This window comes from Mastomys coucha, unplaced genomic scaffold, assembly GCF_008632895.1.
Source record: "Mastomys coucha isolate ucsf_1 unplaced genomic scaffold, UCSF_Mcou_1 pScaffold22, whole genome shotgun sequence".
Classification (NCBI taxonomy): domain Eukaryota; kingdom Metazoa; phylum Chordata; class Mammalia; order Rodentia; family Muridae; genus Mastomys; species Mastomys coucha.
In genome coordinates, this window is record NW_022196905.1 from 74,542,363 (window position 1) to 74,569,507 (window position 27,145).

The following is a 27,145-nucleotide window of genomic DNA, read 5'->3' on the forward strand; positions in this document are numbered from 1 at the left end:
AATGGATATTTGATGGCAAATTCTGTTATAGAAAATATGATTATTCTATGTGGTAATGTTTGACACCAACATGCTAGATGAAGAAATATAATCTAACATAGTGTAGGTGGGTTAATATTATATAACTTTTATATTTTACTTAAAAATTAGTGTAACAGAGTAAGGGGGAGAAACGTTAATTTTGAAAATGTTTATAAAATATAGTTACACAGAAAGAGGAAAGTACTGAGCAAATCACAAATGAGATAGAGTACTCTACAGATAGCTGAAGAATGGTTTTGCTTTTCTCCCTGAGAGTGGGTGTGAGAGAGAATCTGAGGCCATTTGAAATCCCTTTGCTAGAGTGGGGATGAGCTGTTCCAAACAGTAAATCCTTGTAATCTTCAACATTACAGTAGATTTCTAGATGCTTTTGAAAAACTGTGTACAGCTGCCCTTAGAGAAACATGTTGCCTAAATACGTAGTCTAGTTTGCTTCCTACTGCTGTAATAAACACCAGGACTTAAAGGAAGTTGAGAAAGAGTGGGTTTATATTTCAGTTTGTACTTCCTGGTCACAATCCAATACTGAGAGAAGTCAGGGCAGGAATTTAAATAACCAAAAGTGAAGTGATAAAAAATGATGCTGACTGGCTCACTCCCTCTGGCTTGTGTTTAGCCAGTTTTCCTAGCTAACCAAGAAACATCTGTATATAGATCTGCCTAGGGATAGAACTGCTCAATGTGGGCTGGATCATTCTCATCAATCACTAATCAAGGAAGTAATCCACAGACCTGTCACATGCCAATCTAATCTCAGTATTTAGTCCACTGAGACTCCCCACAGCCCAGGGATGCTTGAGGAAGTTAACAATTAAAATGAACTAAGACATCAGGTTGATTCTGAGACAGGCAATCTTTTGAGTTATTCCTCCAACTTCATGAAAAATAAACAACTTTAATGCATGGCAGAATGATATGTATCCTCAATCTGAACTTGAATGGAACTCAGTTCCAATCAGCTATGTTACTACTATAATAAAAATGGCAGTCAGAAAAATACTGACTGGTTTTAATTGGGATTTAGAGTAATGTAAATATTCTATACAATCTTCTTTCAATTAATGTTTTCAACAACTTACTCAGACAAGTATTGTTATTTATACAGAATAAGTAATTTGCTCAAGTATAAAACTGTCATTTAAAATTATAGTTTTGAGCTGGGCAGTGGTAGCACATGCCTTTAGTCCCAGCACTTGGGAGGCAGAGGCAGGCAGATTCCTGATTTCGAGGCCAGCCTGGTCTGCAGAGTGAGTTCCAGGACAGCCAGGGCTATACAGAAAAACCCTGTCTCAAAAAAACCAAAAACCAAAAACCAAAATCCAAAAAAAAACAACCAACCAACCAAAAAAACCCAAACAAAACAAAACAAAAAAAACAAAAAAATTGCATTTTTGACTTAAATTCTCTTTATTTTTATACCATGACAATATGTATACCAGTTAGTTTATCTTAGTGATAGATTCAATTCCTTTAGTAAAATAGTGATGTGTTTCTTTCCTTGCACATGGGCAAATTATGTTTATTTATATAGATGTCCCTTTATTACCATCTCTGCCTCAAGTATAGTTTGGATCTCAATTGTCCTATTAACATCAAGCCTATGATGGTCTTGTGGTGTGTCATGCATGGCTTTGTTAGAAGTTAGGTTATCCTCTCCCAGTGAGGCAAGACAAAGTCTGTCCCAGAGTTGGGGTGAGGGGCGGATGCGTAGGAGATACTGCCACACTCTCAGAGGACAAGGGGAGGAGGGACTATCTGAATGGGGACTTGGAGAGGGACAGCAATCAAGTTGTTAAAGTAAATTAATTAACTAATTAAAAGAGGTTAGGCTATTGGCGAAGTAACCTTGGGTGGATGTTGAGACCCTGCTACCTCCATCTCTCTTTGCTTCCCTAAAGCCATCAGGGGAGTAGTTTCTTCAGCTTTATTCTCCTGCTTTACCATGCTCAGAAGAATGAAGGAGCTTAGTGACTCCATTATAAGGACAAATCAAATCAAGCCCTTCTCCTTTACAAGGCCATTGTCTAGATATTTTGCCACAGATGTTGTAACTGTATCCTACGATGAACAATTGAAACAAGAGTGCAAAGAGTCAAAATCCCTTTGACTTTTTTGATATTTTAGTTTATTTTACATCTGACAAATTCAATGAAGTCACTTAAAATGAACTCTTTTCTTTTTCTGAGTCTTCACACAATGGCTGAATTATAAAGATACTATCATCACTGGGTTAGGCTTCCCTACATAATCATAAGGTTTCATTCATACTGAAAATAATGCAAACCAGTTTTTTTTTTTTTTTTTTAGAGATAAGTAAAATGGGGGATAGGGAGGTTCAATGATTTAGCATTTGACTAGTGACAGCAGTGATAAGCTTATTGAATCCAGACTTTCTGCTGTTTTGGATAATCAGATCTTTTCTGCAACAGAAAGCTGATGTGGTAGCCCCAGGGTTCTCACCCTAACTCGAACATCCCTTGAGAGAAATGTGATCCTTGCTTCTAGTTATGTAGCACTGCTTATGAATGTCTTGGAGATATATTTAAGACTCACATTGATTGATTGTGAATTAGTCACATGAGAAAACTAGGTGCTATAACACATACGTACAATCCTAGCTTCTTGGGAAGTTGAGACAGGAGGATTGATAGTTTTAGACCAACTTGGGGAACTTAGTAACACCTTATCTTATAATCAAAACAGGAAAAAATGATGTGGGGCATAGCTCAGAGACAGAGCACTTCCTGGAGAGGTTCAGTGTTCTAGTTTTTTTTTTTTTTTTACATTTTATTGTTTAAAATTTTAATAATACATATATTATTAATAAATTTTATATCTCTTCAATTCTTTTTTTACAATCCAGTTGTTGTCCCCTCCTGGTATGCCCTCTGTTCCTCACTCCATCCTCATTGACTCCTCCTCCCCCATCTCCAAGAGGATGTCCCCACCCCTTCATACCCGCCCCACCAGGTCTTCCTACTCCTGGGGCCTCAAGTCTCTTGAGGGTTAGGTGCAACTTCTGTCACTGAGGCCAGTTCGGGTAGTCCTCTGCTGTGTCGAGTGCCTCATATCAGCTGGTGTATACTGCCTTGTTGGTGGTTTGGTGTCTGAGAGATCTATTGGGTCCAGGTTAGTTTGAGACTGCTGGTCTTCCTGTGGAGTCACCCTCTTCCTCAGCTTCTTCCAGACTTTCCCTAATTCAACCACATGGGTCCCTGTCTTTTGTCCAATGATTGGGTGTACGTTTCTGCATCTGACTCTTTCAGCTGTTTATTTGGCCTCTCAAAGGGCAGCCATGCTAGGCTCCTGCCTATAAGCACATGCATAGCATCAGTAATAGTGTCAGGCCTTGGAACCTCCCCTTGAGCTGGATCCCAATTTGGGCAGGTAACTGAATCTCCTTTCCCTTAGTCTCTTCTAGTTTTGAGCCCTGATATATTTAAAAATGTATCACCTCTTGAGTGAGGTGATATAGCAGTGCAAAAACCTTTCAGATGGGAGTGGGTGCCTCCTAGGCTTAAGAGGTAAGCAGCATGGTAGCAAGTTAAGATGGCAAGGACTATGTGTAAATACTATAAGCTGAGACTAGTCCTTATTCAAGGGCTGGGGAAAAGAGATATGCTTGGTCATACAGCTGCAAGGAAATCAATCTAAGACACAACTTCAAAGTGCTTGAAAGCAGATTTTTGCTCAGCTCAGCCAATATATAAGAATGGAGTGTGCTTAAGGACTTATTGCAGCCATGTGAGACCCTGTATACATAACATAACCCAGCTAAACTGTGCATAAATAATCTATATTTATGATTCTCATAAACCCTGAGTTAATAAATGTACGCTGCTTCGGGTGGTTATGTTTGTAGAGTAGTCCATGTTTATTCACAGAGGACATAATTGCCTGAACCCTAGCAGATGCTCAAAATAAGAGACAGCAGCAAACACAATGTGTGCGTATGAGAGCCCAGCAAGGGGTTGCGGTGAGAGGAAGAGAGGGAGACAGAGTTTTTGTTATCCCAGATATGCCTGTACAGACAGGAGCGTGGTGATGAATATATATAACATGGATTTAGTTATGTTTTCCTTGATTTACTTTGTTAGCTTCGTTCTTATTGTTTATCTTTTAAATTAAACTTTTAGCATACCAGAGGCTGGAGAGGCAGCTCAGCAGTCAAGAACACTTGCTGCATTTTCCATCAGAAAGCTAGGTTACAGGGATCCAATGCCTCCTTCTAGTCTTCATGGACCCCATGTACCACATGGACATGTGGTACACAGACAGACAAATAGGCAAAACACATGCAATGAAAAAAAAGGAAAAATTAAATTACCATGTAAAATAATGTTTCAAAATGACGTTCCCTCCCACACACACACATTTAAAACTAGATTCCTGTGACATTTATCTTTCTCAGTTCCACTTATAATGTGTGATTCAGTGATGGCTAGTTCCAACTTCCTGGAAATGACATAATTTTAAGCTTCTTCATGGCTGCAAAGGACTCCCTTGCATGTAAGCATTTATATGTCACATTTTCTTTAAACCTTTATTGGTTGATGGATGTCTAATATGGTTCCATATCTTGACTGTTCTGAATAGTTCCTTATTAAATGTGAATGAACAAGAACGTCTGGGTTCTGTTGGCTTAAATTTTTGGATATACAGTCAGGAGTGGTATAGATGAATTATATGGGTTTTTTTATGTATATTATTGGGAAGAACTTCCATTCTGACTTATATGGGTATCACTAATTTATAGCAGTATGAAAGTTGATTATTTTTACTGAGACTCTTGTAATGATGTGCTATTGCTTGTTTTACTGAAGATAGTCATATAGACTTCAATATTTTCCTAATGATTTAAAGATGTTGAACTTTTTATATGAACAATTTTTTTTATACGGTCATTATCTGCTAGCATTTTATGTTTTAAAAGCTGTCTGTGGAGTTAATTTAACCACTTATTGAATGGATGGTTTGGTTATTTGGTGCTTAGATTTTTAAATTTCTCATTTATTCTAGATAATAATCCTCTTTCTGATGTATGGTTGAGAAAAGATATTGTAATAATACTCCTTTTAATGCTGTCTCTTCACTATGGTTATTGTTTCAATTTGAATGCAAAAGCATTTTTATTTCATAAATCACATTCTTCAATTCTGTAGATTATTTTCTGAGCCTTTATGATAATAATCTATAGAAGCAAGCATCCATGTTTGAAAGTAATATCTAATTGTGGGACAGACAAAGTAACAAAACAGAGAAAGATTTGACAGAATGAGTCAGAGATAGGATACACCAAACTCTTGCAAGAACAACGCAGGACACCTACCTTTGTCATCTTTAGTCAGATATCCTCAGTTTTGGTTTTCTTTATTAATTCTGTTTCTACTTTCATGTATTTAAAAATTTTACTCTTTTCTTTCCACTGTGTGTGTTTTTATAGATTCTTTAAGGAATTCCTTAATACTAAATTATCAAAAAAAAAAAAAATGAAACCAAAGAAACAAAAAACAAGTTTTCCCCAACTTTTTACTCAATTGTAACTAAAAATTCAATTCAATGTTGATCATATGAAATTATTTTACTCTGGAAAACAAAGAAGACTCTGGGAGAGTTTTGGAATGACATAGAGTTTTGTCTGTTGTATCACAACAATCTTAAAATAAGACAAACATTAACCCAAAAGGTTTTACCCTCTGCTACTCAACGGTGTTGCTCCTCCAAATAGCCACTGGTATGTTTATTTTTTTTCTAGCATCCAACAATAGTGCAATGTTCCTAGGAATTCCTGTACAGAACTTTAACTCAATACATCCAAATTCTAAAATGTTGGCAATACAATCCATATTTATAAATATTTTATAGATAAGAAATTTTGTTTACATTAACTTCATGTAGATAGGATCAGTAGTCTCTGAGTACTACACAACACAAACTGAGGAAGAACTAAAGTGAACATTCTTTCTAGTCCAAATTATCCCTTGTTTGGGAGACTCCTGCTTCCTATTCATGAGTATGTAGGAAACAACTTAATAATCTGCATTTTGTCATCTAATGGATTTTAATTCCTTTCTTCTTTGTCAGTCTTTATCAAGGTAAAAGTTTTCCCAATGACCCTAGAGTTACCATGTTTTGCTGCTTAATTCAATAAAGCCCCGTATTTGAAAAATGAACAACATTGTAATGTTGTCAGTAGTGAATGGCTATTACAAGAAGGGGCTCCAAAACACCAAAGAAAATGTGGAGTTCCCCTAAGCAACCTTTGCCAACCAATTGTAGATGCCATCTAGTTGGGCTGATATTGCATGGCATCTTTCATCTAAATATAGAATACTGAACACTTAACAAATGTGACTATTGTACTCCAGAATTTATAGATTATTCTTTCTTTCTCTGAAGTTGTTACCATGATGAAATGCTTAGTCTGCTTAATAAATGTTAGTATAAATACAAATGGATGCATGATTCATTTGAGATGATTGAATTAAATGACACTGGTTTGCTAGGAAGATCATCTCCAAAATGTAGGGATCTGCAGAAGCTGGAGCTATGTTTAATGCACAAGAGAAATTGCTTCTCTTAGAGTCTGTGTTCCCTCCAGTAACCATGAGCTGAGAACGCTGCCTACTATCATTGTATCACCCTTTATTTTATGTAAAACTTACCTCACTCAACCATTTCCAATTAGAGGCATGTGAATGATTGATTAGTGTGGCTATTATAATTTTGTTTAGCTTTTCTAAGAGCCTGTCTGATTTTGTATCCTTGTTTTTAGAAGAATTCTCTTCCTTTCATCCATCAACATTAAAAGTTTCATTATGGATTCCTTTATCTGTGTGAAATATAAAGTTTTTCATACTAGGCTTGTACTATGAGCTTGTAACTAAAAAAATCTATAAAAAAGTGTGTTGTTCCAACTGTGTAAATACCTGTTGGTCACAAATGGAATTGGGAGAAAAAACTGAAACTATATAAGATATGTGGTATATTCAGAAAAGAGGGGTTTCCTAAGGCTATTAGAGGAAAATATTAAGGGATGAGTGTCTAATATTTGACATGAGAATAAAACCAATAGAAGTTAATGAAATGAGTTTTGCAGTACTAGTCAATTCTATGTGGTGGCTATTCACAAAATTACCACAAAAGTATTTGTGTTTGGGAGTCACCAAGGTGGGAGGTCAAGTTATACAGGACCATGTCACAAAAGACTGTCCCTTGTCTATGCCTGGTAGTACAAAAAGGAAGATAATGAACCATTTTCTGAGAGCCATCAATTCGCATATTTGAGTTGTTAAACACATGTTCATGAACCAGGTTAAAGCTGGAAACACAGACTTTATTGGAAGATAGTCTTGGTGGTAAAAAAAAAAATAGAAGCCACTGCAATTGAGACTTTAGGAGAGGAATGAAATTGAATTCAGCCTATATTTTAACAGGGACATGTGGAAACAGAAAACCTAGGGGCAGGGTAGGGACAGCAAACAGAGCTCAACAAAAAGAAACATTAGCAATGAGATATTTCTAGCTAAAAATTTTGTTTGGATGATGCAAAGTGATACATGGTGAAGTTGACAAATAGAGTAAAAAAAAATTCAGACACATAATATTTCTGCTTGAATGAGATGCTTCAAGCACTGAAAAGGAAGCTCAAGGTGGGTCCTAGTTAAATAGAAGATACAGAAAATTACCAGAGTGGAGACACTACCAAGGACAGTGTCCTTTTCGGAGTTCCCATGACTAATTGCAATGACAAACAAAAGGAAGGAAATTCTTTTGAATTCACAGTCACGCCATATAAAAAAGCCTACTGTGGGATTAGACTAGGAGATCCAAATAATATTGTATTTTCCTCCCTAAGTTACAGTATGAATTCAGATGTAATTAGGGAACTTCTATAAAGCAAAGTAAGAGGTAACATTCTCTCAGGACAGTTTTATATAATCTGACTCTGAGATTAATTAATTAGCTGTTAAAGGATGCCATTGGATACAGCATCTATCTACAGTGGCTGAAAAGGATGACATAAGAATACCTTGAAATTACAGAGACTTTCACAAAGCTACCTAGTTCTCACCACCAGCAGCCATTCGAGGTAGAAAATATTGCTGTCCTCTAAACCGCAGTTAAAACTGATATGCAGTTAAAAGGAATAAGTTACCACAGAGGGAAAAACCCCAAGATAATTAACCTTGCTTTAGGCTTGAAACAATGCTAAAACCTTTTCTTCATGCTGGTAGCCATCCCCTTACAATGTGGCTTTCTTGGGAGATGTACCTTATTCCTTTTCAGGATTCTTATCCTACTCACTGCCATGACCGTTACCCACATTATTAATGCATCATCCTTTGAATAAGCATCAAAGCTTCCCATTGGCCAGCTGCTTACCCCACTCTTCAGACTTTGACAGACTTTGACCAGCTTTGGCAGGTTTCTGCTAAACAGGTGTGGGAAAATTCTTTACTTTTCCGGTCCTTGTGTAAAAACAACTAAAAATAGAGAGATCAGACACAAAGAGCCAGCAATTAATTTGACAGTTCTTTTAGATACGTAGCTTAAGGAGTAGGAAAAAAAATAACTCTTTGATGAACTTTACGCTTCATTTTCTTCTCTCATTAGAACTTTTTGTAACTTGCGGGAATGAAAATATTCTAAAAAAAAAAAACAAAACAAAACAAACAAAAAAGACCTCTTCTGCCTATTCCTTTGACTAACAACCTATTGAAATGATGGACCTAAGACATTAGAACTTCCCTAGGGCCTAGGGTCTCATGCTGAAAGGACAAAAACCTGGGGACCTGGTATGAGCCAGAGACAGTGCTTGTCACCCTGAAAGAGTTTTCACACTGCTCTGTCACTTGTCATGCCACTCTGTAAGAGAGCCAGCAGCCAAGGCAATGACAGTGGGTACAGCTGATGAGGCTTCTTTAAACATGCCTCTTACTCCTACTGAAAGCTAAGCCTCATGGGAGGGCTCTGAAGATGTTCCTCTCCTCAACACTGACAGCCACACTGAATGAATCTCCCTTTCTTATCTTTTACTTGAATTGATCTGCAGAGGACAAAACCTGAACTTAGTGTGTTCTGTTCTGAATGCTTGAGGACAAAAACTGAACTTAGTGTGTTCTGAATGCTCGAGCCAGGGATATGACACTAAAATCTCTGGTACTATTTCCAGAGTTCTGCTGTCCTGAGTTCTAAGCAGTGCACCATGCATTTTAGTCCTTTAGCTAAGATCCAGTACAAGTTGATGTTTTTGCATGAAAGCCATACTGCATAATTTTGTTACTTTTATCTTTATTTATTTCTTATGATTTCTGGAATCTAAAATTCAAGTTATTTTGAAGGATCTTTTTATATTAATTTTAAGAATTTCATTTTTCTTACTGGTGAGAGTAAGGAGGACAACTAATTTATTAGGTGTGTGAACTTTTCATTGCTTTAACAAAATCCCTTTGGTAACATAAAACCAGGATATGCTTATTTTGTTTGTGGCTTCAATAATTTCAGCCCCTAGTTTCTTGGTTTTAATTCTTTGAGCTTTAGAAAAGCAAAGTAAACTTGTTTATCTTATAGCTGTTAGACAGTGAAAGACAGAGAAAGAGCCAAAGGCCCAACATATCTTACCACATAACCTCGATGGCATGCTTGTTCCAACAAACTCTTGTCTCTTAATGTTTCTACCATTTCCTGACACTTCCATCACCTCATGTCAGAGGCATGAAAGAAGACTAAACAGCCTTCCACACCAAGCTTCAGAACTACTAAACTTACAACCCTTAACACAGGCTTTGCTTATTATGGAATCAGTCTTGAAAGAGGCAGTATTTACATTTAAATGAATCAGATGTGGTATTGATGCATTAAACTTGAGCCTTATGAGCTTCAACAGTAAAGGTCAAGGAAATTCCTCAATCTGTGTATACTCTGGAAAGGGTTTGCTGAAAATGATTCCTCCTTTCATACCTTAGATAAAACATATGGACGCTTCCTTTGCCTACAAATGCTCAAAAAGACCTTCAAAATCCCTCATTCCTTTTTCCCTCTTGTGTGCTCAGCTGAAGTACTTGTCCCCACAAACTAATAGGAGCAAAATGCTTATTGGCCACACTTCAGTTAAAATCCTGTCCTTCCCCAAGGTGCTTAAAAGTGACAGAACCCCAGCCTAGCCCTGAAGCAATCCCTCCTTAAAAGAATCTCCCAAGTATTGACTGGCCTTAGGGCAAGCATTTTCAGATTCACTGTCATTCTCTCATTCTAAGACACCTATTTTAGTCTCATTTACTCATCTTTATAATGGAAGCATACTGCTCTGTCTAATTTCAGAGAGGCCACCAGGTCGATAGTCAGTTCTCTGCCTATTCTAGCAATGCCCTTCTCTTACCATGATCTGCCCCCATGCATGCCTTTATCTTTCAGATAAACTTTCCTTATCTATGTCTAAAATCTGTAGAAACATAGTAATGTTATATGTAGCTACTAGTGTCTATTATTTTGACTAAATTTGTTCTTTGATAGCCATTGTTTGAAAATATTAGGTGATATTATTAAGCCTTCTAACATATCAGCAGTAAATTATGAAAAAAAAAGAGTAGAAGAGTTGAAGAATGGGAAAGAACATTGAAGAAAGAAGATTATCTTCTGGAGGTGACATGGAGGTGGTACCCATGGAAGTAGAAAGAGCTTTGGGCCTACACAATATTGAACATGCCATATAAGGCGGAGGGTTTTGAGCCACTACTCTCCCTGAGTGACTGTTGTCCTTTGGTGGGTGTGGGCATGTAGTTTTTTCAGTAGTATAAATATTACCTTTCTTATGCTCTAGAAAATAAGCCCTGACTCATGCTTGTAAGCACCTTTGACTAAACTCAGTGGGACACACACACACTCACACACACACACATGCAGACAGACACACATACATAAACACACACACATATATATTCAATGTATACACATATACAACCACATACATACATATACAAACACACACACATACACAAACATACACATACACAAATGCACACACATATACATATATTAAACACACACACACACATATACATATATACAAACACACACATACACAGGCACATACCAAAGAGATGAAAGTAGAAGGAAGACTAAGAGGCAAAAGGGGTAACATAGGGAATGCTTAAGTCAATGACAGAAAATATGATTAAAATGCAATACATATATTTACAAACATCATACAGTAAATCATGTAACAAAAATGATTTATCGTGTGTGCTAGTGGGCTATATCATTTTATTATCCAACTGTACCAAATATACCTGGTTTACTTTGATACAGACCTGGGCTCTGCAAAGCCCTATCTTAGATATTGGAGTATTCAGCATTACTGACAGACAAGAACACTAAGATTTAGCAAAGCAAAAAGGTAGTAACAAAATAATCCCTTCCATAATTATGCTTTGATCAGTGACAGCCTTCATATATCACAGTGGCTCCATAAAATTTTAAATTTTCTTTGAATTTGAATTAAAGTGGAAACGTCCTATTGTCTCAAGATGTCCTACTTCTCATAGCATAACAAAGCATTGTCAATCAATGTGTGTGGTGATGCTGGTGTGAACATATTTGTACCAAAGAAAAGTATAAGACAACTTCATATAATGTATATATTTATTGGACAACAATACTAAATATCGATAGGTTATGTATTTACTATATGCTAATTGTTATTTTTGGAGCAAATGCTAAAAGTAAAATACAAAGACGTTTTCCATAAAGTTCTGCAGTAACAGCCACATCTTGTATCACACGCTTGCTTCATTTCTTGACTGCCATTTCCTCTTGTGTCTAATTTTATCCTATATTGTTCTCTGCACCATTGTTCTGAGACAGATAGACAGTATACTGTGTGTGTGTGTGTGTGTGTGTATGTATGTATGTGTGAGTATGTGTGTGTGTGTATAGCTTTTGAAATGTAATATTATCTTGGTTTGTGTTGGCTCCCCTCCCCCCACCTGCCTCAGCTCAGACTGCCTGAGGCTGGAGGCAGCCACCTGCTGGGGCTAAACAATGGCCCGCCACCTGCAGTTCACCTTTGAAGAGGAGCAGCTGGAAGTTACACCTAGCTGCTGACACGCCTACTTGCCTGAGGACTTGCTGACTCACAAACACACCTACCTGCTTGAGAACTTTGAGCTTCCAGAGACTTTGGCAGCTCTTGTCTGCTACTGTGTTTACGTTATGCTAATATCTTGTGCCTAGAGATTTTCTGTTTCAGTTCTTGCCTGCCTATAAATATTCAAAATATCCCCAAGTAAATAGATGCCTTGATAAACCTACTTGGCGTCTGTCTCTTTTCTCTTGACCTGCTTATTTTTCAGGTCCATATCTAACCTCCGGCTGAAGTGAACCCAGACCCGAGTGGAGCTGAGGGCCAGTTCCACTCAGGTTTGTATTAGGACACTCCACATGTTTAGACAATGGAAAAATAGCCTAATGACTCATTTTTTTTTAATAATAAAAATCTGTAACTTCAGTCAGCATATGACTAGAGGATTTAAATTCTTCATATTTATTAATCTTGTACAAGGTTCTATGGGTCTGCATTCCCTAATTTCTAGTTGTGCCCTTAGGCCATGTTCTATGCCCAGCAGGTATAGAGAATATACCAATAGCTTGTGGCTTCTGCAAACATTCCTTATCCATGCCTTGTGAGGAGCGAATGACCTCATTACAAGCACATGTCCTTTAGTAGTTATGTCTGCATTTACCATTGGTGCACAGTAGTTTCTCTTGTTCTTATTGTCTTATTACTTTTCTTCCTTAGGAAGGTGGAAATAGTTGCCAATTTGCCCAAATACTAGTAGATCCCTTAAAATAGACTCCATAACTTTAAGCAGGTAATGACTTTCTAACTGGATACTAATTGCTTACATTTAAAATTTATCTTTCCTTTTGTATTTCATTTTAATTAAATATTACATTTTCCCTTTGCCTTTACTCCCTCTAATCACCTCTATGTATCTCCCAGTTCCCCTTCACAGTCATAGCTTCTTTTTGTTTTATCTTTGACTATGTATGACTGCAAGGCTGGCCACTTGGTATTGGATAACTGATGTGTTAGAATGGCGGGTGGTGTCAGAACATACCACACACTAGGCCCAAACAGTTCCACGTGTAAGAGGTTTAATTGAGAGGGAGAGAGGTAATGAAAGAACCCCAGAACTGGGGAGATCCTTATTCAAGTCTCGGGATGACGCGACCACCCAATAACTCACGAGAGACCGAATTTGCTGCAATCACATGAAGTTTATTTGGGATAGGTCTGTATAGGGGTTGATCTCGTGACCATGCTGGCTAGAGGAGTTTGACCCTGAACACAAGAAGTGAGGTTCTTGAGTTCCAAGTTTCCTTTTTAGGCTTGTTTACTCTAGGGGCAAAGGTGCTAGCAGTTTAGCATTACTACCATGTTTCCATAGAATTTGGATTATTTTTCTATTTACTTTTTATTTCCAAGGCAAACTAACTCTTAATTTGTCTCCAGACTGCTCATCACTTGTCTCTACTCTACTTTACTCTAATTACTTTTGTAATTTTAAGGTATAACCATAATTTAAACAAAACCCAGTTTTAAGCATTCTATTTTCTTTAAGATCAATATCAAAGCATTACTGTTACATTACAAAGCTTAGCTGCCAATTCTTATATATGAATGCATGACAGTGCAATTTTTAATACATCAAAGACACTGTCCAGGCCTCACCCTTGGCCTTACTAAACTTATAAGGGGTAAGAGTTACATAAAATATCATGAAGACCTGTTTTCCTGGGTCGGCTCATGCCACGTGTTGTCGCTTAACATGGCTCCAACCCTGAGTTACTAATTTTAAGCTAATTTTCTGTTACCAATATTACATGCAAAAAGCTGTTGTCCCCTTTAAGAGCGGCTTGTGCAAATACTCAGTCAGCCTCTATCAGCTCTTTTTCAGCTGTGTTTAACTCCTGGCCGAAGCACAATGGCTTATCAGTCTCTGCTATACAAATTGAGACTGTCTTTTACCAACTAAATCAAAGTTTTAACCAATTTTTTTCTTCTTTAATATGAAACAGAACAACAATCATTTATCTAAGCAGCGCCCACCACATGGTAAGCAAAGCATAACTCTCAAGGTTGTAATATTCAATCACCACAGTTTACAATATACCAATTCAATAACTTTTAAACCAGATACTAAAGGCAATATTTTAACCCAATTAATTTATTTTGTAAAAACCTACTTGGTTGTTCAGGGGTCCCTGACTGCTGTGCCCTGCTTTCTGGCACCTCACCTTGGAACCCATGTCAGCGGAACCTAGGTACCTGCCATGGGCTTCAAAGCAGCAGCTGTCCCTCCCGCAGACATGCCTACTCCAGGGCCCCGTCCCGGTATAGAGCTGTGGATTCCGCCCAGTCCTCACTGCTGTAGACCCAGTTAGCCAGGCCTGTCTCCAGGTAGACCGTTTAATCCTGCACTTGTCCCACCAATGGCTCCATTGCTTTGTTAACACTCTCAGCTCATAAGACAGCCCCAAAGACCAAAAATGCCACAGGACAGCCCCAGTTGGGACCCCCTTGGAAAAGTTTGTGAGATACCTGGGTGAAGCATTGCTGGGCTGAGCCTGGGGTCAACAGGTCAGAGATGGTACTGAAAAGGAAAATAAAAAATTCAGCACGAACTTGCCCACGTAAGCCTGGGATTGAAAGAGTTAAATTTGAGACCAGGGTTAGAGAGGATTACTGAAAACCACAGAGGCCAGGCCTGTGAATACAGATCAAATAAACTGTTAAGAGGACGGCTTGGCCAGGGAAAAGCTGTTAGCCCAGACCTGGGGAGTGTAAATCACAGAGATAAGGAGATTGCAAGGAGGTGCCTGAGCCGAGGCACCTGGGACAAGCCTGGCCGGACATTGAGTGATGGACCCTGGGACACCTGGTTTTCTTAGGTATTAGCTAAGGGTCAATTAGGAACCTTGAATAAGCATTCCTTTTTCGCTCCCCATTTTGGAATTCTCAACTTTGATCTGCACGAACTACATTTAAAATAACCAATCATGTATAGCCACCCGGATTCCTTTGTTCCCTCAGACCTTTTTCCTATATAAAGCCCCTAACTTTTGAACTTAGGGTCGATTCCTGGTCTCCTATATGAGATTAGGGGTCGAACAGGAGCTCTGAAATAAAAATGCCTCATGTTTTTTACATCAAGATGGCCTATCGTGTTCTTTGGGTGCATGCCTCCCAGGACTTGAGCGGGACCTCCCTGCGAGGAGTTCCTGAACTCCTCGTACCATTTCAATACGGCGGCGGAAGTGGGTCTCAAATTTGTCTCCAGCAGCCCGCATGGCTTGGTGCAGCAGGTCGGCTGCTGGGCCTTCCTCAGAGCCAGCTCCACAGGCATAACCTTTCTGCCTCAGCTTCCACTAGAGCCCCTGTGTCTGGGGTTGAGGCTGGGGTCGCCATCTGGGTGGCCAGCCTGGATGGGGAAAAGGCCAGGGATCTGGATCTGGCCCAGAAAGAACTGGAACTGCAGCATCTGGATCAGGGCCCCTGCCTCTAACGCTTTGGCAACTATGGGGCTGATTCCATGTTTCTGACTGCCCTCTCGTGAAACCCGGGACCACAGGATTCCTGCCGACACCTATTTTTTATTCCCAGTTCCCCCAGGAGCAGCCCAAAGACCCAGTGGCAGCGACCCTAGCTCCAACACCGTCCATCAGTCAAGGGGGGGTGTAAGTTGTCAGTCAAGGTCCAAACACACACACACAAAATCAGTCACCACACAGACATCCACCTTTTCAGGTCCATGACACCGAGAAAGACAACTGGGCCCAGTAACAAACATCAGATACACAGGTAATCAAAGCCAAATCACAGAGTTGCTCAGCCTGTGCCTGCACGGCTGGCCGAGATGTACTGGTAACAAAATACACACAAAAAGACATATCTCAATTGTGAGTGCCAACCTTACTTCAGAAAAACAGACAGCTGGAAATTTACCGAGATCCTTATTTCACCTGAACTGACATGTCCCTAACCTCCGTCCAGTGAGCCAACTTCAGAGTTACCGTCCGTCCCATCGCAGTCACAAGGGTGAGAAAAGTCACAAACACAACACAGAAAATCAGACAAGGAGTAACACAACAAGAGCGGCCCAAGTGGGGTTCCTCCTGGGCGTCCCTGAGGATCCACAATTTCCACTGGGAAGTCTCCCAGGGTACTAGTCAGTGGTCCTGACACGTCTGCCGACCAGCACCCTTCCCCCCCTCATGGAGGGCAGGGAGTCGCTGACTGAAAATAAACTCCAAAAATAAACCCTGCCATCTTGGGAAGCCAGCTACAAATTTGCCAGCTACAAATTCACAGATTGCAAACAGACAAGCAGTTCACAGACAAATTACAAGTAAAAACTTCAAACAGACACAATTGGACAGACAGACTCACCTCCAATGGGTCTTCAGAGAGTCAAGGGTGGTAGTAAATCCCACAGACGAGCCCCCAAATGAAAGACCCTCAGAACTGGGGAGATCCTTACTCAAGGCTCGGGATGATGCGACCACCCAATAACTCATGAGAGACCGAACTTGCTGCAATCACATGAGGTTTATTTGGGATAGGCCGGTATAGGGGTTGATCTCGTGACCATGCTGGCCAGAGGAGTTCAACCCCAAACACAAGAAGTGAGGGGTATTTAAAGGGAAAACTACAAGCTGGGGGCGGGGAGAGGGTTACCAAGGAAACATAACATAAAAACAGTGGAAAATTTCAGAGGGACCCAACCCAAGGTATTCAGTTAGGGAGGGGAACATATTCATTCTAGGAATGTTCGTAAGCCAGTAGACCTTCATTCCTAGTTCCGCCCTCATTGTGGATCAGTCGGGAGGGGCAGGTTTCGGGAACCGGAGCCCTGAGGCTCTGAGTTAGCCAAGTTCCTGGAACTAGCTACTCCACCTTTTTGGCTTGTTACAGAGGTTTTCCATGCCCCCTTTTAGGTAAAGGTTATACATTATACATACATCTTTCTATTAAATGCCCTTATTTTAAATTCTAAGATTCTCCAGACTTTCAGGGGCAGTAGCAGGAAGAGAGGAGGGAGAGAGAGAGAGGTAGAAGAATGTTCCATATATATATATATATACATATATATATATATATATATGGGTTGTGACGTAGTGGCTGCAGGTAAAGGTGGGAGGTGAGCCCAATGGATTCTGAGAATATTGTGGCTGTTGCCCTGGCAACAGGTCTGTGAGACCCTCTCATGAGTCACCATAGGCTTTGGATGCCCTGATGCTAAGAATAACTAACTGGGAGATAATCTCTGTAGTAGAGTGTTGCTCTTAGTTGCCCGTTTTTCTTTGTCTGGGGCTGGGTTCTATTGAGATATTCCCATTTCATGTTAGCATTATCATTGTTTCTTTGGGCCTTTCTTAGGTGACTACATTGTTGAGGTATCCTGGGTGACACATCCCTGTCATTTCAAAGGGACACATTCTCTTTTCAAATGATTTTTGTCATTTCAATCCCATACCTTCTGTGATTGACATGACTGAGAAATAAGAATGTCTACAGATATTCTCACCCTTAATTTCAAATTGTAGTAGATCAATCATAATCTTTCCCTCAGAAGTCATTTCATAAAATGCCTATCCAACTAGAAATATGAGCAGCATATATGATACTTCCTTCTGTTTCCCCAAATTCTATGTATGTCCACATTCTACAAAATTCACTTTCAAATTTGAATATTCTGAGAGAGTGCAGTGAACTAGGTAGTGCAGCCTTCTTCCACCCTGTGCTAGATGAGCCAGGGAGGCAGGATGGGGGTGAGGGTTTGGGGGTGAGGGAAGGGGTTGGGGAGCAGCCTTGGTCCCCATCCTGTGGATGCTAGGAGCCCTCTCCTTGTCTCTTCCCTGCCAACTTCTGCAGTGACTTCCATGCCAAGGATGCCTGGATGGCTGCAGCCTCTGTGTACAGCCTCCAGAACTCCACCTGCCCCAAGCTCTCCAGGGTCTGGTCTTCAGAGAAGACCCAGCCAGGCCTTCTAGGTGGCACCTTAGACTTTTGGCTAAATCTCAACATCTAGCTGTAGAGATTACAACACAGGGTAAAGTAGAGGTAGAAGATCACATATACACCCAGTTGCCATAAAAAGAAGATCATGTCTTCTACAAGTGACTTTGAAATGGAATTGTTTAGGCTGTTTCCAGAAAGACCCAGGAGCAACACTCGTCCCTGTTTGTTCAATAGCTTAGAGGACCCAGCAGGAGGAGGAAGAGGTCCTGAGCCAGACTGGTCATGTGAAGAAGACCTGGCTTTCTCTTTTTGTTTTTGTTTTTGTTTGTGTGTTTTTAGTTTAGTTTTGTTTTGTTTTTTGAGACAGGGTTTCTCTGTGTAGCCCTGGCTGTCTTGGAAATCACCTGTGGACCAGGCTGGCCTTGAACTCAGAAATCCGCCAGCCTCTGCCTCCCAAGTGCTGGGAATAAAGGCATGCACCACCAGTGCCCAGCTCTATTGTATTGTGTATTCATTTTATTCCACATTTCATAAATATACACACACACACACACACACACATATATGTATAATATATTATTAGATGTTTCCTTTATTTACAATATCTCCTTTCCCAGGTTTCCCTCCAAATTAAATAAATAAATAAAATAAATAAACAAAAACTAAAACAAACCCCTGTTCCTCGTCCCCTCCCCCTGCTGAACACACCACCTCCTCCTGCTTACTGGCCCTGGTATTCCCCTACACTGGGGCATAGAACCTTCACAGGGCCAAGGGCCTCTTTTCCCATTGATGACCAACTTGGCCATCCTCTGCTATACACTTGCTGCTGGAGCTATGAGTCCCACCATGTGTAATCTTTGGTTGGAATTTTAGTCCCTCGGAGTTCTGAGGGTAATAGTTATTTCATATTGTTGTTCCTCCTAAGGGACTGTAAACCCTTCAGCTCCTTGGGTCCTTTCTCTAGTTCATTCATTAGGGATCCTGTGCTCAGTCGAATGAATGGCTGTGAGCCTCTACTTCTGTATTAGTCGGGTACTGTCAGAGCCTCTCAGGAGACAGCTATATCAGGCTCCTGTCATCCAGCACTTGGTAGCATCCATAATAGTGTCTAGATTTGATGATTGAATGTGGGCAGGATTCCTAGGTGCAGCAGTCTCTGAATTGTCCTTCCTTTAGTCTGTGCTCCATAGTTAGGATCTACAACTCCTTCCATGGGTATTTTATTTCCCCTTTTAAGAAGGAATGAAGTAACCACACTTTGGTCTTCCCTCTTCTTAAGTTTCTTTTGGTTTGTGGTTTGTACTTTGTGTATTCCAATCTTCTGGGCTAATATCCACTAATCAGAGAATGCATACCATGTGTGTTCTTTTGTGATTGGATTCCCTCACTCAGGATGATATTCTCCAGATCCATCCATTTCCCCAAGAATTTCATAACTTCATTGTTTTTGATAGCTGAGTAGTACTCCATTGTGTAGATGTACCACAGTTTCTGTATCCATTCCTGTGTTGAGGGACATCAAGGTTGTTTCCAGTTTCTGGCTACTATAAATAAGGCTGCTATGAACATGGTAGAGCATGTGTCCTTATTACATGTTGGAACATCTTCTGGTTATATGCCCAGGAGTGGAATAGCTTAGTCCTCTGGTAGTACTATGTCCAGTTTCCAGAGGAACCACCAAACTGATTTCCAGAATGGTTGTACCAGCCTGCAGTCCCACCACCAATGAAGGAGTGTTCCTCTTTCTCCACAACCTCGCCAACATCTGCTGTCACCTAAGTTTTTTATCCTAGCCATTGTGACTGGTGTGAGGTGGAATCTCAGGGTTGTTTTGATTTGCATTTCCCTGATGACTAAGGATGTTGAACATTTCTTTAGGTGCTTATCAGCCATTCGGTATTCGTCAGTTGAGAATTCCTTGTTAAGCTCTGTACCCCATTTTTAATAGGGTTATTTGGTTCTCTGGAGTATTATCCTGTCTCGTGGATATTCAGGTGGCCGAGGAGGACCATGTCTGCAAAGAGAATGGGCAAGAAAGAAGGAGTGAGACCAAGCAAGTGGTTGTCAAGTTCTGCTTAATGAAGGCTGAAGGCCAGGTTATAAGTGCACAGAAAGAGGAAATAGGGAGGGGCTCAGGGGGATCTGATTGAGGTGCAGAAAGAGGAAAAGGCATCTGAGGCAGACACATCTGGGGAGGATGCTGACTGCAGGCCTGAGACATCTTGTGGTTTTTCTTGTAATGCTTTTTCCACATAAACAGCTCCAGGTGTTCAGCCAGGATAAAAGTCAGCAGTTTCCCAGGGTGGGGGGTACTTGGCTCCCAACAGAGTATAACTTATTGAGTTCTTTGTATATATTAAATATTAGCCCTCTATCAGATATAGGATTGGTAAAGATCTTTTCCCAATTTGTTGGTTGCCTTTTCGTCCTATTGACAGTGTCCTTTGCCTTACAGAAGCTTTGCAATTTCATGAGGTCCCATTTGTCACTTCTTGACCTTAGAGCATAAGCTATTGGTGTCCTGTTCAGGAAAATTTCCCCTGAGCCTATGTGCTCGAGGCTCATCCCCAATTTCTTTTCTATTAGTTTCAGTTTATCTGGTTTTATGTGGAGGTCCTTGATTCACTTGGACTTGAGTTTTGTACAAGGAGATAGGAATGGATCAATTTGCACTCTTCTACATGCTAACTACCAGTTGAGCCAGCACCATTTGTTGAAAATGCTATCTTTTTTCCACTGGATGGTTTTAGCTCCTTTGTCAAAGATCAAATAGCCATAGGTTTGTGGGTTCATTTCTGGGTCTTCAGTTTTATTTCATTTTTCTACCTCCTTGTCACTGTACCAATACCAAGCAGTTTTTACCACAATTGCTGTGTAGTACAGTTTAAGGTCCGGGGATGGTGATTTCACCAGAGGGTCCTTTATTGTTGAGAATAGTTTTGGGTATCCTGGGTTTTTTGCTATTCCAGATGAATTCGCAAATTGCTCTTTCTAAGTCTGTGAAGAATTGAGTTGGAATTTTGATGGGGATTGCATTGAATCTGTAAATTGTTTTAAGAAAGATGGCCATTTTTATTATATTAATCCTGCCAATCCACGAGCATGGGAGATCTTTCCATCTTCTGAGATCTTCAATTTCTTTCTTCAGAGACTTGAAGTTTTTGTCAAACAGAGCTTTTACTTGCTTAGTTAGGAATGCTATACCTAGTGTGGTCTGTTGCTTAGTGTTTCCTTGTGAGCAAGCGAATGTAGAATTTAATTGTAACTTTGCCAGTACATCTATCTAGAGTCCTGCTGCTGTTTTGTCTTCTATGAAATTTCTGTTGCCAAGGAAGACAGGATTACAATGTTGTCTGAGAGATTGAGATAGCATGGTATATTTTTGTTTATCAAAATCCTTGTGTATCATGGGGTTCCTAGTTGGTGAATATTCACAATGTGGAGAGAGCATGTTACATACTATATAATCTCAATAACCTAAGTTGGAGAATCTAGACACATCGAGCCGAGCTGCTTGTGACTGGGTGACTTTGTTCTTGCTTTCTTTGTTTTGTTTTGTTTTGTTTTGTTTTGTTTTTTGGTTTTTTGAGACAGGGTTTCTCTGTGTAGCCCTGGCTGTCCTGGAACTCACTCTGTAGACCAGCCTGGCCTCGAACTCAGAAATCTGCCTGCCTCTGCCTCCCAAGTGCTGGGACTAAAGGCGTGCACCACCACCGCCTGGCATGTTCTTGCTTTCTTGTGTTTTGTTTCCTGTAATGCACATGTTGAAAAATAAATGAAAGCTTTTTAAAAAAACTTTAAAATTTTTTGAATATTCCAACCTTAGTCCACACAAACGAAAATAGACTCCAAAGGCATTCAGTTTCTGGGATTGTTTTGCAGTCAGTCTATACCACTCTTTAGAGTACAAATGTTTATGATTTTTCTAAAATATTTTAGCAGATTGCAATGCCCTAGAGACCGGCATTCTCTAATGGCATTATGACCCTCACTACAGAGTACTGCTTCTCTTGTTTTATATGTGCTACCCTACCATTGTTTAAACTTTTTATGCATAAAGAAAAAAAATCAAGAAAAAATTTTCTGAGGTGTATTTTTCTGGATTTCAGAGATGGTAATCACCACTGATTGTAAGACAATATGCACAGGTAATGATCAATAAATGTAAAAAAAAGATGCTAAATACTATGTAAATACTATGCATAATTGTTCATGTACTTTTGTGTCTGTTATTCAATGTTTATCTTTTATCTAGCCTGAAAGCCCGGTAGTTTTGTGTCTTGTTTGAGTCTCAGCACCAAGTGAATTTTCAGGCATGTAGGAGTTGTTTAATTAATCTCAATTGATAAAGTCATGAGTTTGGTGGTTTTCAGTACTCAGTGTTAAGATTCAATCTTGTTTTTTTTTTCAAAGAGAAAGGAAGCAGTGGCTATTTCTAAAGAACAGAGGATTCATACCTTAGTCACTGACCTTGAATAATAGAAGGCACTGCTGAGCCAGGGATTAAAGAACAAAGAAAACAAGTCTTTTAGTCTGGAAAGGGTATTTTTTTTCCTTAAGTGGCCAGAAAATAACCTCTGTGTACACAGTACTTAGGAAAGCCTTTCCTTGCTGTATTTTCACAACAAAGCCTATGGGCTGTGGCTCTAAATCTCAAAGACAAGCTACTTGTAACAGGGCTTGCAAGCATTAAAGGACGGTGTAAAGCATTGTAAATTTTGTTTGGAACATTAGTAATCATATTAAATCAATAGCAGAAATTATTGTGTTACTTTATCTTTTTATTAGCTATATTTATAACTCAAGAAAAATAACCATCGCAGACAACTTGTTATGTTTGTATGTCTGGTCTAAGAGTTTCATGAGCTATTTCTTTTTCTCTACTAATACAAGGTTTCTAATCATTTTGATTTAGTAATTATATAGTCCATTATTGTGGGCATTGACTTTTGGAAATTAGTTGGCATATTGAGTTAGAAAGAAATGGTAGATATCTACTTATGAGTAAATACAAAGAATGGGAGGTCTTATTTCCATAGAAACGTTGCTTCTACTTGGCCAAGACAGGACTTTTGAATGCTTCAAGATCAAAGTTTGTAAAGAACACTTGTACCCAGGGTACCTTATTGCATGGATTGGTTGTCACTAATTGAATGTCAGAAGTTGGGACATCAGAGAAGCTTCAAGACAGACGAATGAGCCCAGGAAATGATTTCTGTTCTGGAAATCGCTGCAGACCTACTGGGGCAGCATCAAGTAATACAGGAAAGACATCCTTCCAAGAAGCAAGTTCATTGAAGTAGAAATAGACCTAAATATCAGATTAAGAACATAGCTTTGCTTACTCACTTAAAAAATGCTTTCTTGGGTATTTGCAACCCTTCATAGCAACCAATACAACCAAACCAAACCAAACCAAACCAAAGCATAACAGAAGATGGAGAGCCCTCCTGTTTGTAGAACTCAAATTGTGATAATTTTTTGTTTGTTTGTTTAAGATAGGGTTTTACTATATAGCCCAAACCATCCTCAAACTTCCCATCCTCCTGAGGATGTAGGAGGCAAATGACTCCTTGTTATGCAGACAGATAACAAGAAGAAGAAAACTAGGTAATAAGGACAGCAAACCTCCAAGATGACTGGCTTCTTCTTCACCCTACTGACCTTGAGCCATACAGCTTGACAGGAAAATCTGCTCGGCTCCTTTAAGTATGGCTCTTGTTAATGGACTGGTTCAACAAGCTCAAGGTAGGATCAGGATGCACATTTATGATGATTGTAGGCCAATCAGCAGCCCTCTCTTCCTTTTAACTGACCCTAAATTAGGTGAGGAAATGTCTTCAAAGACTTTTAAAAATGCCAACTATCATGGAGAAGCTGAGATTTTTGCCTTTTCACCCCAACCCGCACCCCCACTTCTACTTTCTGAAATGTCTTAGCCTGTCTGTGCTGTGTGCATTTGTGTGGTTATCTTCACTCCTTCAACTGCTGGAGCAGTGTGTTCTTCTTTGCTGTCTTCAAGATGTCTCTGCTGCTACCTCCTTTACACTAGTGATTATTTTCTTGTCTTTAATTCTTTATCTGGCATATATAATAAAACCAAATAAAACATTTATGTGGCAACACTTCTTCTACTTTAGCCTCTGAATGCTTGGATTTGAATTTTTACTACAGTGCTCAGGACTGTTTTTAAAATGATATTTAAAAGGTCAGAGTTGTTAATTTTATGAGGCTGATTTGGTTCAGCAAAAGCTTTTGAAAAGAAAGAAAGAAAAAAGAAAGTGAAATAGAAGAAGACAAGGAGGAGGAAGAGAAGGAAGAGGAGGAGGAAGAAGAAGAAGAAAAGAAGAGGAAGAAGAAGAGGAGGAGGAGGAAGAGGAGGAGGAGGAGGAGGAAGAAGAAGAAGGAGGAGGAGGAGGAGAAGGAGGAGGAGGAGGAGGAGGAGGAGGACACAATGACTATACAGTGTTACCCAGGGAAAAGACAGATCCAAAAGGGAACCTTCACTAACTTTATAAACTTTACATTTCACTCATATAAATCTGAAAAGAACCTAATCTTGATCCATCTTTCTATTTGCTTAGATTGGTTTCAATGTTGCAAGTATCCTCAGACAGCATAAAAAAGAAACATGCAGCTAGTACGCTATGGGCAGGCCTTAAGAATGTGGTGATGGAATTCAGGCAGGAACAATTGGAGTCTTATCTTTTGAGCACTTGGTGCAAATAATACCTAAAAACAAACATACAAACAAACAAACGTCACCTCAGCCCAAATTTGAAATCCTAACCAAAACCAAAGAGACTAAAACAACAGCAAACAGAAAATAAAACTAAAACAAAATAATTTAAAAAATAAAATAGGAAAAAATTGTACACTGGGGAGAGATGCAAATGGACAACTTAAAAAATTTAAAATGATAAAAACTTCGAAGTCTGCCTTAAGAATCAGGAAACAGCAGCTAAGATAACAGGAAGGGAAAAACACATCAAAAGGTAGAAGAAGGAATTGCTGATAGTGTTTTTACATCTGTTGATAATAAACATTAGAAGTTATTCAAAGTAAAATTGTAAACATTTTTAAAAGGATGTGTTTTTGACCTAGAGGGGCATACTTGTAGTCCTGGATGCTAAACCAGTGAGTTAGGAAGATCTCCAGAAACAAGAGGGGGGGCAGAGGGGGAGAGGGAGAGGGAGAGACAGCAGAGTGACAGAGAGAGAGAGAGAGAGGGAGAGAGAGAGAGAGAGAGAGAGAGAGAGAGAGAGAGAGAGAGAGAGAGAGAGAGAGAGAGGGAGGATGGGAGGGAGGGAGGGAAGGAGGGGGAGGAAAAAGAACACAGTTGTAGAGGTGTTGTATACTCCTCCTCCTTGCTAGGTTTTCAGTCATGTTTCAGAAAGATCAAGTGTAATTTTGATTCAAGATTCTATGTAGGATAGCTTTCTAGCTCATAAACAGAAAGTAGTTGAGAAGAAAATTTTCTTTTACACGCAGTTTTAAAAGCAGCATGCAATCAATGTGCACATAAAGTGTGCTTAAGAAGTTAAAATACCAGATAGTGAGTCAAGGGAGCTCAGGCAGACATGGGATGCTGTGCATCTCAAGTATAGACTTGGATAAAGATGGGTCATCGCAAATGTCTCTTTCTGGAACCAGAAAAGCAATTGACCAGTTCTCTCCAACAATCCCTCCAATCTCGAGGGTCTTGTAATTGCCAAATTTTATATTAACTGATCATTACTTCATGGAGTTGAGCTCCATCATCCTGCATTTGAAAACCTAAATTGGTAGCCTGTTAAAATTTCATCTGGAGATTTTTTTTTTAAACCCATTTCACCATAGTATCACTATAATATAAAATTTCCTTCAGATAATAGGAATCTGCGGCAACACAAATATGAATAATGAATAATCAATAATACTTGGGAACTCTCCATTTTCCAAGTTTTGTGGGAGCCGGGCTGGTATTAAAACGACAGCATTGTTACAGGTTTCCTTAATGTAATACCATGTACATTAATGATAGTTATGGGAACAATTCCATTGGTGATCCTTAGTTGGTGTCACATACTTTTATTTAAGATTTTTCATTTATAACTTAAAATATAAATAGATTTAGTACCCAATAAATTCATCTTTAAAGTCTAAAAGTATTCTGCTCAGTCTATTGAAATCCAGTAAGGGGATTCCAAGGGATATTTGACCATGCTAAGAAATTAAGAATACTTTTGGGTTTCCTTGAAATTTTAAAAATTTGAAAATGAATTAAATTGTGAACTTAAGATTCTCCTAGCTGTTCATAAGATAGAAATTCATTCCTTTTAATCTGGATATTTATTTACTTATTTTTGTGTATTTCCTCCGTCATTCAACAGATTGCCAAATTTCTGCTAAGCTACATCTATTCTATTAATAGAATATGGTATAATGAGACTGATCGTAGGAAGCAATTTTATTTTATCTTATTTTATTTTCCCATAGGGTAATATAGAATTGGAAATAATTTTATGCAATAGTTTGATTTAATCTAATACCTTTTTGAAAAAAAACTAACCTCACATCTAGTAGGTCCAGAATCATATTCAAAAGAGACTTTATTTGATATCAGGCAATCGCATTAAAGCACAGGGAAACGACTCTTTTGAGAGAATGCTAGTCCTCTATCCCAGTGGTGTGGCTTTAATTACTAAGGGTTAATTGCTAAGGACTAAGGTTAAAAAGACAAATCTGAGAAGCAATCGAGTTCACTTATTTCACTGTGTCTCGTTCTCTGAGAAATTATGTATTCCAGCCCCCTGGGAAAGAAAAATATGATGAAATTCACTTTTCTTTTTTCTCTAACCTCCAAACTTTTTCCCTTGTTAATTGTCTAGATTGACTTGAGAGAAAACAATTTAATCAACATAATAATGTTGAAATTGAACTTAGTTCCAGCTGTTTTGAATGCTCACAAGTTAACTACATCATTAAGGCTGTTCACTTAAAAACTGTCTTCAGTTTTTAAATTTTGTACACTTTGTAATCAAATATTAAACCAGTTACAATGTATATCACTGTGGTGTTTTTTTTTTTTTTTTT